Source organism: Propithecus coquereli, unplaced genomic scaffold (assembly GCF_000956105.1).
Source record: "Propithecus coquereli isolate 6110/MARCELLA unplaced genomic scaffold, Pcoq_1.0 Scaffold669, whole genome shotgun sequence".
Lineage (NCBI taxonomy): Eukaryota > Metazoa > Chordata > Mammalia > Primates > Indriidae > Propithecus > Propithecus coquereli.
This window is the reverse complement of record NW_012152718.1, coordinates 301,511-313,586: the sequence shown is the minus strand read 5'-3', so window position 1 is coordinate 313,586 and position 12,076 is coordinate 301,511. Positions and strand designations below refer to the sequence as shown.

General features: G+C 42.1%; 1 protein-coding gene across 1 annotated transcript in view; it reads left to right on the top strand.

Annotated features, from left to right (window-relative positions):
• The window catches only part of GRM8 (glutamate receptor, metabotropic 8), a 156,302-nt gene extending 150,377 nt beyond the window's left edge, over positions 1–5,925 (top strand). The window contains exon 5 of the mRNA XM_012660447.1: positions 5,842–5,925. The gene's annotated coding sequence lies outside the window, so the exon portion shown is untranslated. The remainder of the gene's footprint in view (positions 1–5,841) is intronic.
• Positions 5,926–12,076: the final 6,151 nt, after the last annotated feature.

Below are 12,076 nucleotides of genomic sequence, written 5' to 3'. Positions count from 1 at the left end.
TTAACTGAAATGGATTCACTTTAAGATTAAAATGAAGTATTTTCAATGACAGTAAGAAAGGAATACGTAAAGAACAGCGTTTTTCCTCAGATGTTCATTGCTTTGGAAAAATGACTTCCAGCAGGCAAAAATCAATTTGACAAAAGTATTAATGTTGTAAAATACTATGAATGAAAGGAAACATTTTAATTCAATTGAAAATTTTACTTTATATTCCTGCAGCTGGGTTCCATTGATAACACCACATTTCGAGTTACAAATCATATTTAATTAATATTAACACCAGGTAATTGGCAAGAATAACTTCAAAGGAGGGCTGAGGAAATTGCAAATTGGAACTGCAGGTGCAGTGATACTGCAGAAGCTTTATGGGGATCCAAAGAACGTTTATATGACTTCAACAATTACGGCAGAACCTGATCAAATAGAGCGTCGTTTCAAAGCTGTTCTTCACCCTGGCCTTTCCTAATATTTAGGTCTTAGTAACCGCCAAGTAGCAACAGCTGCTGTTAATGTGAAATTGCAAACAGCATTCAAATTAGTGCTTTAAAATCTGTGATTTTAATACTGTAGTTAAGTTTTTAGTAAGCAATGGCAATTTGATGCAGTGGAATCAATCTTGGAGTCAGAGGAAAATTCTTTAAATCCCTCTTTTTCAATTATGAGACTTTATTAACAAGCTTCTCTGAGGATTAATTTCCTTGTCTGTAAAATGGGGGCTCTCTGCTCAGTGATCATCAAATATTAGAATTCTTGTGAATATTATAAACTCTAAAGTGCTGTTTAATATCAGATATTACTAATGAAAGGAATAGAGAGAACATAGATCCCCCCAATGCCGTGACAAAGCTGTACATTATTGTAAGGATGGCAGGTGTATTGGCTGGTTCCTAGGATATCTGAAATAGCAGAGAGGTCTTTGCTTGATTTGTTAATTACCTTCACTCTTAGTGATATGTGGTAATTCCGCCTAAAGGGTCAGAGAGGAGGATTATGAATGGTTCCTGATTGCTCACCTTCTCTTTTCTCCTTACTTGTCCTCAGTTCCCCCTCATGGTAAGTATTCTACCCTAAGTCTAATTCTTGTCACTCTTGGCTGTTGAATATTACTTGTCACGTCACCTGACAGTTGTCTTTGCTTGGGTCTGACTATTCAGTTGTGACTTTAAAAGGGTCGAGGTTGAGTGTGGTGGCTCATGCCTGTAATCCTAGTACTCTGGGAGGCTGAGGCAGGAGGATCACTAGAGGTCAGGAGCTCAAGACCAGCCTGAGTACCATAGCGAGAGCCCTGACTCTACAAAAAATATAAAAATTAGCTGAGCATGGTGGCACACATCTGTAGTTCCAGCTGCTCAAGAGGCTGAGGCAGGAGGATCACTTGAGCCCAGGATTTGAGATTGCTGTGAGCTATGATGATGCCACTGCACTCCACCTGGGGTGACAGTGTGTGACTGTCTAAAAAAAAAAAGGGTTGAGATTTGAGGACCAGTTTGGGGTATCTTGCCTTATCCTTGCCAGAGTGCTCCTGTACATCCCTGTCCTTAACACTGTAGCACCTACCACTTGCTGCTCTGATTGTAATGCTAATTTCCCTGTATGTCCCTTTCACCAGAATGTGTTTTTCTTAGTGGAAGGATCCCTCCATACCCAGCAGAATGCCTGGCACATAACAGGAGCTTCATGACTGTCTGTTGAATGACTGTTGTCATCAGATCCATGGCTGTGTTCGTAATGTGAGCCTGGAGATCAGGTTTGCTCGGGATCTGGGAACTGAAAGGCAGAGATGTTTCCAACAATGGCTTATGTATTTTCTTTTATACTATGTAGCCCGTATGGGAAGCTTCAGAGGCTACCATACTGTTAAGCCACTTAGAATTCTATTTTTTATTGCTGGCAAATGCCAAAACCTATAATCTGTAGGTTCAGCCCAACCCTAATTTCTTAGCCAAACAGCACTAGGGAGTGGTTAAGAGCTTCTCACTGGCTGGGTTTGAGTTCTAGATCTGTTATATTCTAGCAAAAGGACCTTGGATAACTTAATCATGTGCCCAATTTCATTATGTGCAGAATGGAGATAACAATTCTATGAGAATTGATTGAAATCATCCATAACAATGTGTGGCTCATGGCTGGTGCTTAACAGCTATCAATTTGTACCATTGTATCCAATTTGCTCAATGAGGAGAAGACAGTGCAAAGGCCTAAGTAAGTGCTCAATTAAAGGCAGCCAGCACTTGTCATTCCTGAAACTTTCTCTGTACCTCCTACCAGTGACCAATCTTATTATTTCTTAGCATGACTAATATATTACCTAGCATAGTGCTGACATGCAGTTGGATATGTGAATTAATTAAATGCCAGTCGGGATTGGCTCACCAAATCTGCCTGCTCCTTTTCCATTTTGAGCCTTCTAAGTATTAATCAATTTGGTGGGCATTTGCAGCGCAGGTATCAGGTTGTACTTGTGCTAGGCTTTGAGGATACAGAGATGTATCATGGTCTCTGCTTCCCAGTAGGTCACTGTGTATCAGAGGGAGCAAAGAGGCAAACAAACAGGTATAGATTAGTGTGATCTTTGTCTTAATGGAGGCATCATTTAGAGACATTGCCCAAAAACACCGTGCCCAAGAGAGGGCATCCTGCAGTTCATGTAACGAAAAGTTTGTTGTAAAGCAGTGGAACGTGACAATTTGTGGACCCCAGACTCAAAGAGAGTACACTGTATTATTTGAGTTAAACTAATCTAGATAACTTAAATGGAAACATTGTTTCCTGAGGAAAAAATGCAGCACAGAAAGTTGAATGTAGAATATGATGCCAACTTAGGCTAAATTCCCATAGCCTAGAGAGACAGGAGACTAAAAGGACACGTGAAATGGAAAGGCCATAGGGCAGGGCACCACAAGGGAAGGAAGCAGGTCTGACTCATTCAGCACTGTATTCCCCCCACCTAGAGTAGGGCACCAACACATAGTAGGGGCTCAAATATGTGTTGAATGAACTGTCACATTGGCTCATGTGAATAGTTCCATCTAACACAGGATTTCCTCTGGCAATCACATCAAGCAGCATTTTGAAGAGGGGCACAGTGGTTGCCCTCCATGTTAGGAAACACAAAAGCCTAGCAATGCACTCTGAACATCCCTATTTCCCTTAATAGCCCATTATGCGCATGCCAGCCATGATGCATGATGCAAATGTGACTCTAGAGTCGTATGGCCACGAGTACCACTGCCTTGGAAGTGTATCCGAGCTGCTACAAGAGGCATTATTTTTTCTCTCTCACTGCTACAACTGCCAGAAGACATGTTTAAATCATTACTTGAAATTCCTCTCCCGACCAAACCTCTTCCCAGAGCTGTTAACGAGAAACAAAATGTGCTGACTTGAGTTTCACTCTCTCCTTTTCCCCTGCCTTTCCCTTGTGGGACCCCAATGAATCATGAAATAGCTTTGGTCAGGTAACAGTAAAAGGAGCAAAGAAAGAATCTGAGTATTTGCCAAACACACACAGAGACTGTGCAGCATAGTTTTGCCAAGGGACACGACCCTTGAAATAATTGGCACCTATTTCAATCAACTATGCATCTCATAGCCTTCTGACTTTATTATTCTTGAGCTATTCATTTTTAAGGGAACTATAATTGTTGCTTAGTTGGTAAGTTATGAAGTAAACTGGGAAAACACTTCTAATTCTCAAGCCAACTCTTTTAGGGCCCACAAAAATGACATAAATGGATTCTGATGTTGCTTCATTTCTGCAGAAGGGTGTTTTTTATACTATATTCTTCCATCAACACGGCAAGTATAGATTGCACCTTAAAGCTCTCATCTAGTGCTGGAGTTTCCAAACAGAATGGCTTTCACAAGGAAATGACTTTAGAAAGGAAAATAAAAGAAAGTGATTTCTCTGGGGCTAAGCACAGGGAGAGAAGCATGCTTCTTTTCATGACTTGTGAGGCATACAGAGGACAGCTGGCAAGTCCCTGATCACAGAAGCTGATCCCTCAGGGGAAACTGGGTAGTTCCAGATCCAAAATTCATCCAAAGAACTGGGACAAAATGTGGGCTTGGGTCATATAGAACTCCATAAATCAGGGCTCAATCCAGCAGCCATGATTGGTGTTATGGGTTGAATTTTGCCCTCCCCAAAATTTATGTTGAGGTCTTAACCCCTAGTATTTTAGAATGTGACCTTGTTTGGAAATAGGGTTGCAGATGTAATTAATTAAATTAAGATGAGGTCATACTGGAGTAGGGTAGACCCCTAATCCAATATGGCTGGTGTCCTTAGGAATACAGGAAAATTTGGACACAGACACAGACACACACACACAGAGAACACCGTGTGAAGATGAATGCAGAGACTGAGGTGATGCTTCTATGTGCTAAGGAATGCCAAAGATCTCCAGAAAACCACCAGAAGCTAGGGGAGAGACATGGAACAGATTCTTCCTCACAGCCTCAGAAGGATCCAACCTTGATCTCAGGTTTCTAGCCTCCAGGACTGGGAGACAATAAATTTATGTTGTTTAAGCTACCCTGTTTGTGGTACTTTGTTACAGCAGCCGTAAGAAATGAATATGGTTGGCAATGGGAGTTAGGTAGTAGAAAAAAAAAAAAAACAACCAAACAAACTTGAAAATAGGGACCTCATGGTTGATGTGACAAAGCATATCTCTTTGTAAGCATTTACACGGGATTCTCTGAGAGAGATACTTAAACCATCACCTGAGGCTGAATTCCCTTATTCTAGGGAACTCATATCTATTCATTCATGGTATCATATCTCTGGATATGATCATAAAAGGACACGAGAAATGTAAAGACAGCAAGCTACAGGGGTCAGGACCCTAGCACAGAGCCAGGGTTTTTTTTTTTTTTTTTTTGCGGCGTTCTTACTCTGTTGCCCTGGCTAGAGTAAGTGCCGTGGCGTTAGTCTAGCTCACAGCAACCTCAAACTCCTGGGCTCAAGCGATCCTCCTGCCTCAGCCTCCCGAGTAGCTGGAACTACAGGCATGCGCAACCATGCCCAGCTAATTTTTGCTGTGTATTTTTAGTTGTCCAGATAATTTCTTTCTATTTTTTTTAGTAGAGATGGGGTCTCGCTCTTGCTCAGGCTGGTCTCGAACTCCTGAGCTCAAACAATCTGCCCGCCTCGGCCTCCCAGAGTGCTAGGATTATAGGCGTGAGCCACCGCGCCTGGCCAGAGCCAGGGTTTTGCTAGATGGCTTCATGCAGAGTCAGACCTTAGCAGCTGTGTGGGAGCACAGGCAAAGGACTGGACGCTTCCACCCAAGCAAGTGAAAGTGGAGAAGAAATAGGCAGGGTTTCCTGGTCCAAACCCAGGAGGCCAGAGTCTGGGGCCACATTCATCCCCAGGGACCTGAAATGTAAGTCAAGGGCGGGACAACACTGTACCTTTGCAGTGACAGAGAGGGGCTCAGGGCTCATACCAGGATGACCAGGTACAGGGTCCATCATGGCAAAACCATTCCAAACCTTGGCCACTTGTGGGGTGAAGCTGGGTACAAACTGTTGGCCCTGGATCAGACTCAGGGACTGAGCAAAACTGAAACTGCAGCCAAGGGCGTGAGTGCTGCTTGGTAGGAGAGATCTCGGAAAACAGGGGCTAATGCTCTCAGGGAAAGTCATACACTGATTGTCTATAGGAGGATACGTCTGAGTCATCATCAATAGATGAAGAAATACACTATATATATTTTATACATGTTAAATATTCCACAAAGATATATTATATTGTGAAGACTTGGTCAGTTTCTAAGGTCCCATGCAAATATCTTATCACTTTGTTTTAATTACTCTCCTCTCTTTCTTCAGAGGCAGAGGGCATACCTCATTCATCTTTAATTAGTGCTGTAGTTGCAACATCTAGAAGATGCTCTAAGAATGCTTATTGAATGAGTGATAAATGGACACACAGCAGGTGATCATATCCCAGACACAGGAAGTAGGTAGCTTGGAGAAAGGAAGATGGACAGGCTGGCAGTCCACGTGGAAGTGTGCTGTAGCGGAGAATGGGACCCTGTCTAAGATCAGGGTTCAGTATCATGTCCTGCCTTGTGTCCCTTGGGAGACATGGGTCTGGGGCATGGCTGGGTCTGCAACAGGAAAGTGCTTGGGAAGGAAGGAGAGCCAGGAAACCAGAGTTTGAGGACCAGGGTTAAGTCAGAAAGAAAAGCAGTAAATTAAGCAGATGACAGCAAGTATGACCCCCATGTTGCTAAACTTGATTCTAAGAACCAGAACCAGATAGATGGTGAATCTATAATTCCGGTGAGGCAAAGCTGAGTTAAGGACCAGAGATCTTCTACATCTGAAAAATAGGATGGATGAAAAATCAGAAAGTAGACAAACATGCTGAATGTATTATTCCTCTTTCAGATTTCTTGGAGTATTCCAGGCATATAAGCCTGTGATGTGATTCATGACTGCAAGATGTCCTAAGGTCTAGAACTTCTGCTATTTACAGTCATGACTCCAGGCCCTGGGAAACTTACTTATTCACCATTCATTCAACACACAATTGGTGCCCATTTGAAGTTCCAACAACTGAACTAGGTGCTGGGAATTCACAGATCTGGTCTCTGGCCTCCAGGGACTTATATTATAAAGAGTAGACTGATTTAAAAAAGGAAAGAAAAGTAAACTAGCTAATAATTATAAATTCAAGCTAATAATTACAAATTATATCTTATTAAGAAAGAAACAAATGCACATTAAGGGTTTATTTGAAAGACAATGGAGAAGTCAGCATGGCTAGAACCCAATAAGGGTGGCAACACATGAGATGAATAGCATACAGTTGACTACAGTTGGATAGGCCGTGGCTGGAAGCATGGATTTTATTCTCATGCAGTGGAAAGCATTTGAAAGGGTTTGATTTGGAGAGTAGCATGGTATGACTGAGGCTTCAGGAAGATCCTGTGCAGAAACTGGATTATAGGGGTAAGATGGAAGCAGAAGATGAGTTAGAAATTTATTGCAGGTCTTCAGGTAAGGGTTGGGGTTAGCTTGGACCAGAGTGGGAGTGAGGGCAGGAAGTGAGTTGGCATTGGCACAAGTGGAGACAAAGTCCCAGGCTTGGAGGACAGAGGTCCCTTGATGCTATGGAGATCTATGCCACTGAAACAAAGCATCTTGGCCAACAGAAGGATGTGTCCTGGTGCTCTAAGATTGGAGTGGGTGAGTCCAGAATGACTGTGTGGCTTCCTTGAAAGGATGATGCAGGGGTGGGACATCATCCTGCAAAATTTCATTTTAACTAATGCCTCGGTTAAAAAGAGCTAAAAAAGTAAGTGACCCCCTAGGTGGTTGTTAATTTTTTTTTTAAGAAAATCCATTTAGAGATCTTTATTGCTATTTTTCCTGGGTACTAGGAGGATCTGAAATTTAGAGTGCTCTTGTTAATAGTTCTAAACATTTTCCCCTTAACACATATTTCTCGTTGCTTTTTTTTACTCTCCTGTGTTTCTTATTCATTTTAAGGCTCATTAATCATTATGCAGTTTTCTGAACATTTTTGTGCTCTTATAATATGATGGTGATTCTGGAAACACTTCTGGGTCCCCATAGTCAAGGGCCGTAGGGATGAGTGACTTGACACTTTCATCTCTAAAAATTAAATTAAGTGTGTCTTTCATTTAAAGTATGTAAAATTGTGATTCGATCTTAGTTTTAATTTATAAATTCCAACATGAATCATATTATGCTAAATGTGGATTATTTTCTTACCAAAATCTCAGTAAAGCTTCAATGGAAGATGGAGGTTCTCTTGGGTCTCTTTGTTTCTCTGTCCTGTTGTCCCCAAATCTGAGATTCTCCTCAGATAATTTGTTGAAACAAGAAGGAACTGATATTTATCAGTGCTTACTTTACACATACCATCTAATTGAGTTTTTCTGTGCTCTGAGGCTGCTATCATCCCTATTTTATAGAAGGGAAAACAAGGCTCAAGAAAAGTATGTAACAGCCTGAGATAACCTAGTCAGTGCGTAGTAGCATCAGATACAAACCCAGGGCTCGTTGACTCCAAAGTGCATGTTCTTTTTACTGGCTCTTGTTATTTCTCTTTTGAGGTTGCAGATTTTGGTTTCTGTAGTCATGTTCCCATCCTTGCCTTGTTGAGCTGCTGGGAGGACAAAGAGACAGTGCTCTGCACACAGCCAGATTTCTTGCCTTTCCTTCCTTGCCCCTCACCCACTGTGCTCTTGCTCTATACCTTATGACCTGAGCATCTCCTAACATGCCTGTGTTGACCCTCTTCCATCTGCCAGGAATGCTGCAGCCCCAGTGTCTGGAGTGGTTTTCATTCTTTAAGACTCAACATCAGTGATACCTTTTTGGTGAAGCCTTCCTGGATTTCCTTAAGTATTGCTAGTTGAGCTCTTTTCTGTGATTGCAACCCTTTGTGCATACATTTAGTAAAGAAAGCTTTATTTCACTGTCTCAGTCAGGATTCAAACTTAAGCCAATGAGGGAATTTAGGATTCAGAAACTTAAAACAGTCTAGGAGTAAATCTGACTTCAGGTAGGCTTAGCTCCACATTTTAAACTGAAGTCTGCAGGAATGTGTCTTCCTCCAGCTCTGGGCTCTACTTTCTGTGTGTTGGCTTTATTCTCAGGTTTTTCCCACGTGGTAGGAAGATGGCCACCAGCAGCTGGAGGCTTGCACACTGCCAGCTTAGCAACTGTATTAGAGCTGCCTTAACAAATTACCACACACGGGTGGCTTAAGACAACAGAAATTTATCCTCTCACAGGTGTGAAGCCAAAGGTCTGAAATCAAGGTGTTGGCAGGGTTGGCTCCTTGTGAAGGCCCTGAGGGAGAATCTATTCCAGGCCTCCCTAGCTTTGATGGCTGCCAGCAATGGTTGGCGTTTCTTGGCTTGCAGCTGCATAACTCCAGTCCCTGTCTCCATTGTCACATCGCCTTGCCCTCTGTGCATTCGTTTGTTCCTTTTCTGTTTCTTATGAGGACACTCATCATTGGATTTAGGGCTCACTGTAATCCAGGATTATATCATGCTGAGTTCCCTACCTTAATTATATTTATACCTTATTCCAGATAAGATCACATTCTGAGGTTCCTGGTGGACATATCTTTTGGAGGGGTACCATCCGACCCACTATAGGAACTTCAGAGGAAAATGTGTGTTTTACTTCCAATCGTTCCAGCAGAAGTCCCAGGCTTGGTCCCCACTGTGCACCAGGTGACAGTTCATTATTCAAACCAGCTCTGTGGCCTGGAGAAGGCTCTATTCACTCTGGCCATGCATGGGTTACATGCCCATCTCTGGAGCTGGGGAGAAGAAGGTGGGCCCCACATGGAACATGATCAAACCCACAGAGAGGGGTCATTCCTCAAAGATAAAGTCAAGTGCTCTTCTGGAACAACGAGAAAAGGCTGCCTGGCAGGCAAACCACACAGATGTTCACTGCACTCATTGTGTTGTGTGAGTCTGTTGACATTTCTGCCTTCTACCCAGACTGTGACCTTCTCCGGGATATTAGCAACCTGGTCTTATTCATCAGTGCCTGAGGCATGAAAGAGCTCTGTCAACATATGTTAAATCAAGTTACAGTGTTAAAATTCTCTTGAAAAATAGGATCTAAATGTAACCATGGATCATAATATTTGTCAAAAATAGTTTTGGCCTCCCTCTAAATGACAATAAGCAAATCAGTTTAAAGGACAAAGGAAAAAAAAATACTTCTGTTGGGACATTCCCTTGGACTTTGGAAAGGCTCTGCATTCTATCCTGCCTCCATCAGCTGTACTTTGTTGGAAACCAAAGGAATTAACCCAGGGGCCTCATGTTTATTGAGGGAGCCATGTCTGCCTACGCAGGAGTAGGTAGATGTCGTAGTAGCTAGATCTGTGGCAGGATGTAGACTCTGCCCAGCAGCAGCACCACCAATTGAGTCCAATTAGTGAAAATAGCACAAATCACATAGCAGCCAGAGAGCTGCTCTAATAAGGCTTCTCAGCAATGGGCCTGTTCTGACCACCAGCTAATTGGACAGCAATCAAAAGAGCGCAGGCAAAGGAAAAAACTAGATATTTTGTTTGGCTGTCATAAACATGGATGAATCCTCTATTTTTGAAGAAGATATTTTAATTCTTTTTATGGTTTCTAAATCAATAACTTTTTCATTTCTTCATTAAAGAAAAAATGGAATTCTCTATGCGACTACAAGGAAGCACAGAAGCCGTGTGTATTCTGTGAGTGTTGAAGGGGGAAAGACACTCTGGGGAAGCCCTGTTATTAACGGCTGTCTTAGAAAATGTAAATGTAATTGGCATGTTGAGTAGAAGCTCCATAGTACAACCTCTTTATGTTAAAATTGCAACTTCTTTATTTTATGTATTTCATTTTCGTTCTGGTAAAAACTCTAAATATAAGATCTGTCCTCAACACATTTTTAAGTGCATAATACATTATTGTTGACTATAGGTACAGTGTTGTACAGCAGATGTCTAGAGCTTATTTATTTTGCTTAACTGAAACTTTATGCCCATTTATTAGTAGCTCCCATTTCCCTCTATCCTAGTTCCTGGAAACCACCATTCTGCATTTTGATTCTGTGAATTTAACTTTTTTTGATACCTCATATAAATGGAATCATGCAGTATTTGTCTCTCTGTGACAGGTTTATTTCACTCAGCATAATGTCCTCAAGATTCAACTTATTTGTTTTCAGAAACGTCTTTATTTTTCTATTTCCTACTGATTCTCCACATATGATGATGTAGGACCACCTGCCTCCAATCTGGAAGATATCTTCGTCTCATACTCTTAATCCTCTAGTCACTTCTAAGTATATGAAATTTATTAAAATGTCCAATCCTGTGTAGTAAAACTTTGAAATTCAAACTGAAAGTTTCTCCCCTCCCTCAGCTTAGGGCTGCTTTAGGCTGGAACCTGCAGTGGAGAAGGGGTTGGGGCGGAGCTGGCTTGTCTTCTGCTGCCCCTTCATCTTCTTTCTCCTCCTGCCTGGGCTGCAGGACCTGTCTTAACATCCTGTTGCAGTTAAGGAAGCACCAGTGGCAGAAGTATTCCTGGTGCGGGTGGCTATAGTACCTGTCTTTAACTAGAGGTGTTCTCTTCTCCACCCCTATTTATTTTTTTCCTTGGAGAAACTTTGATTTTCTCCCTGGCTTTTGGCATCGGGCCCTCCATGTGGGCCAACATATGCTTCGGGTCTTGATCTTAGCAGCATGAACTTGTGGGTTCAGCTTTTCTCTCCCTTGCTTGTAAACAACAAGCTGGAGGTAGGAATTGATTAATGAAGGTGAACTGTAACCCTGGTTTCTTTTATTTATGCTACAACAGGAGATGTCCCTCAGTCACACTCAAGGAGACGTATCATACACTGGCTATGGGCACAGTGCTGTGATAGGCACTAGGGAGGGACAAAAGGTGATACGACAGTCACCCTTAAAGAGCTTAGAGCCAAGATGAGGAAATAATTACTGTACATACACGTCATGAGATATGTAGGTGCAGAGGAGGAAGTGATTGGTTCCAACCAGGGACGTTACTGGAGGGCTTTCTGGAGAGGCAGCGAGGCTAGGTACTGAAGGAAGAGGAGATGCATGTAGATGGAGATCCGGGAGACTGATAAATCATTTAAAACAATGTGTGCTTCATAGAGTTAAAGACTTTCATTGATGAACCCTAAAGATTTTCTTGGGATTTGAATACATAACTTTCTCAATTATAAAAAAAATAATGTGCTTCCTCTGGCACGTATGCTTTTGTTTTTTGTTTTTTTTTCCTCTCTTCAATTTTACGATACAGAAGGACCTGATCCATTGACAAAATTTATATTTCTGGGTTCCCAATATCTTGGTATGCACTTTTGTCCCAGGCCTTTTTCCAGTTCATGGTGATAGAGATTGGTCACTCTATTTTCGCCCTGAAACAGTTAGCAGTCTGGATGCCATTGTCATCGGAGCTGTGATCTTCCTTCCACCAGCCTTTGGTAGCAGTGACTTCTAAACAGAGACCAGGGTGGGTGGGTAAGTTAGTGATGGGACAGAGACACTTCT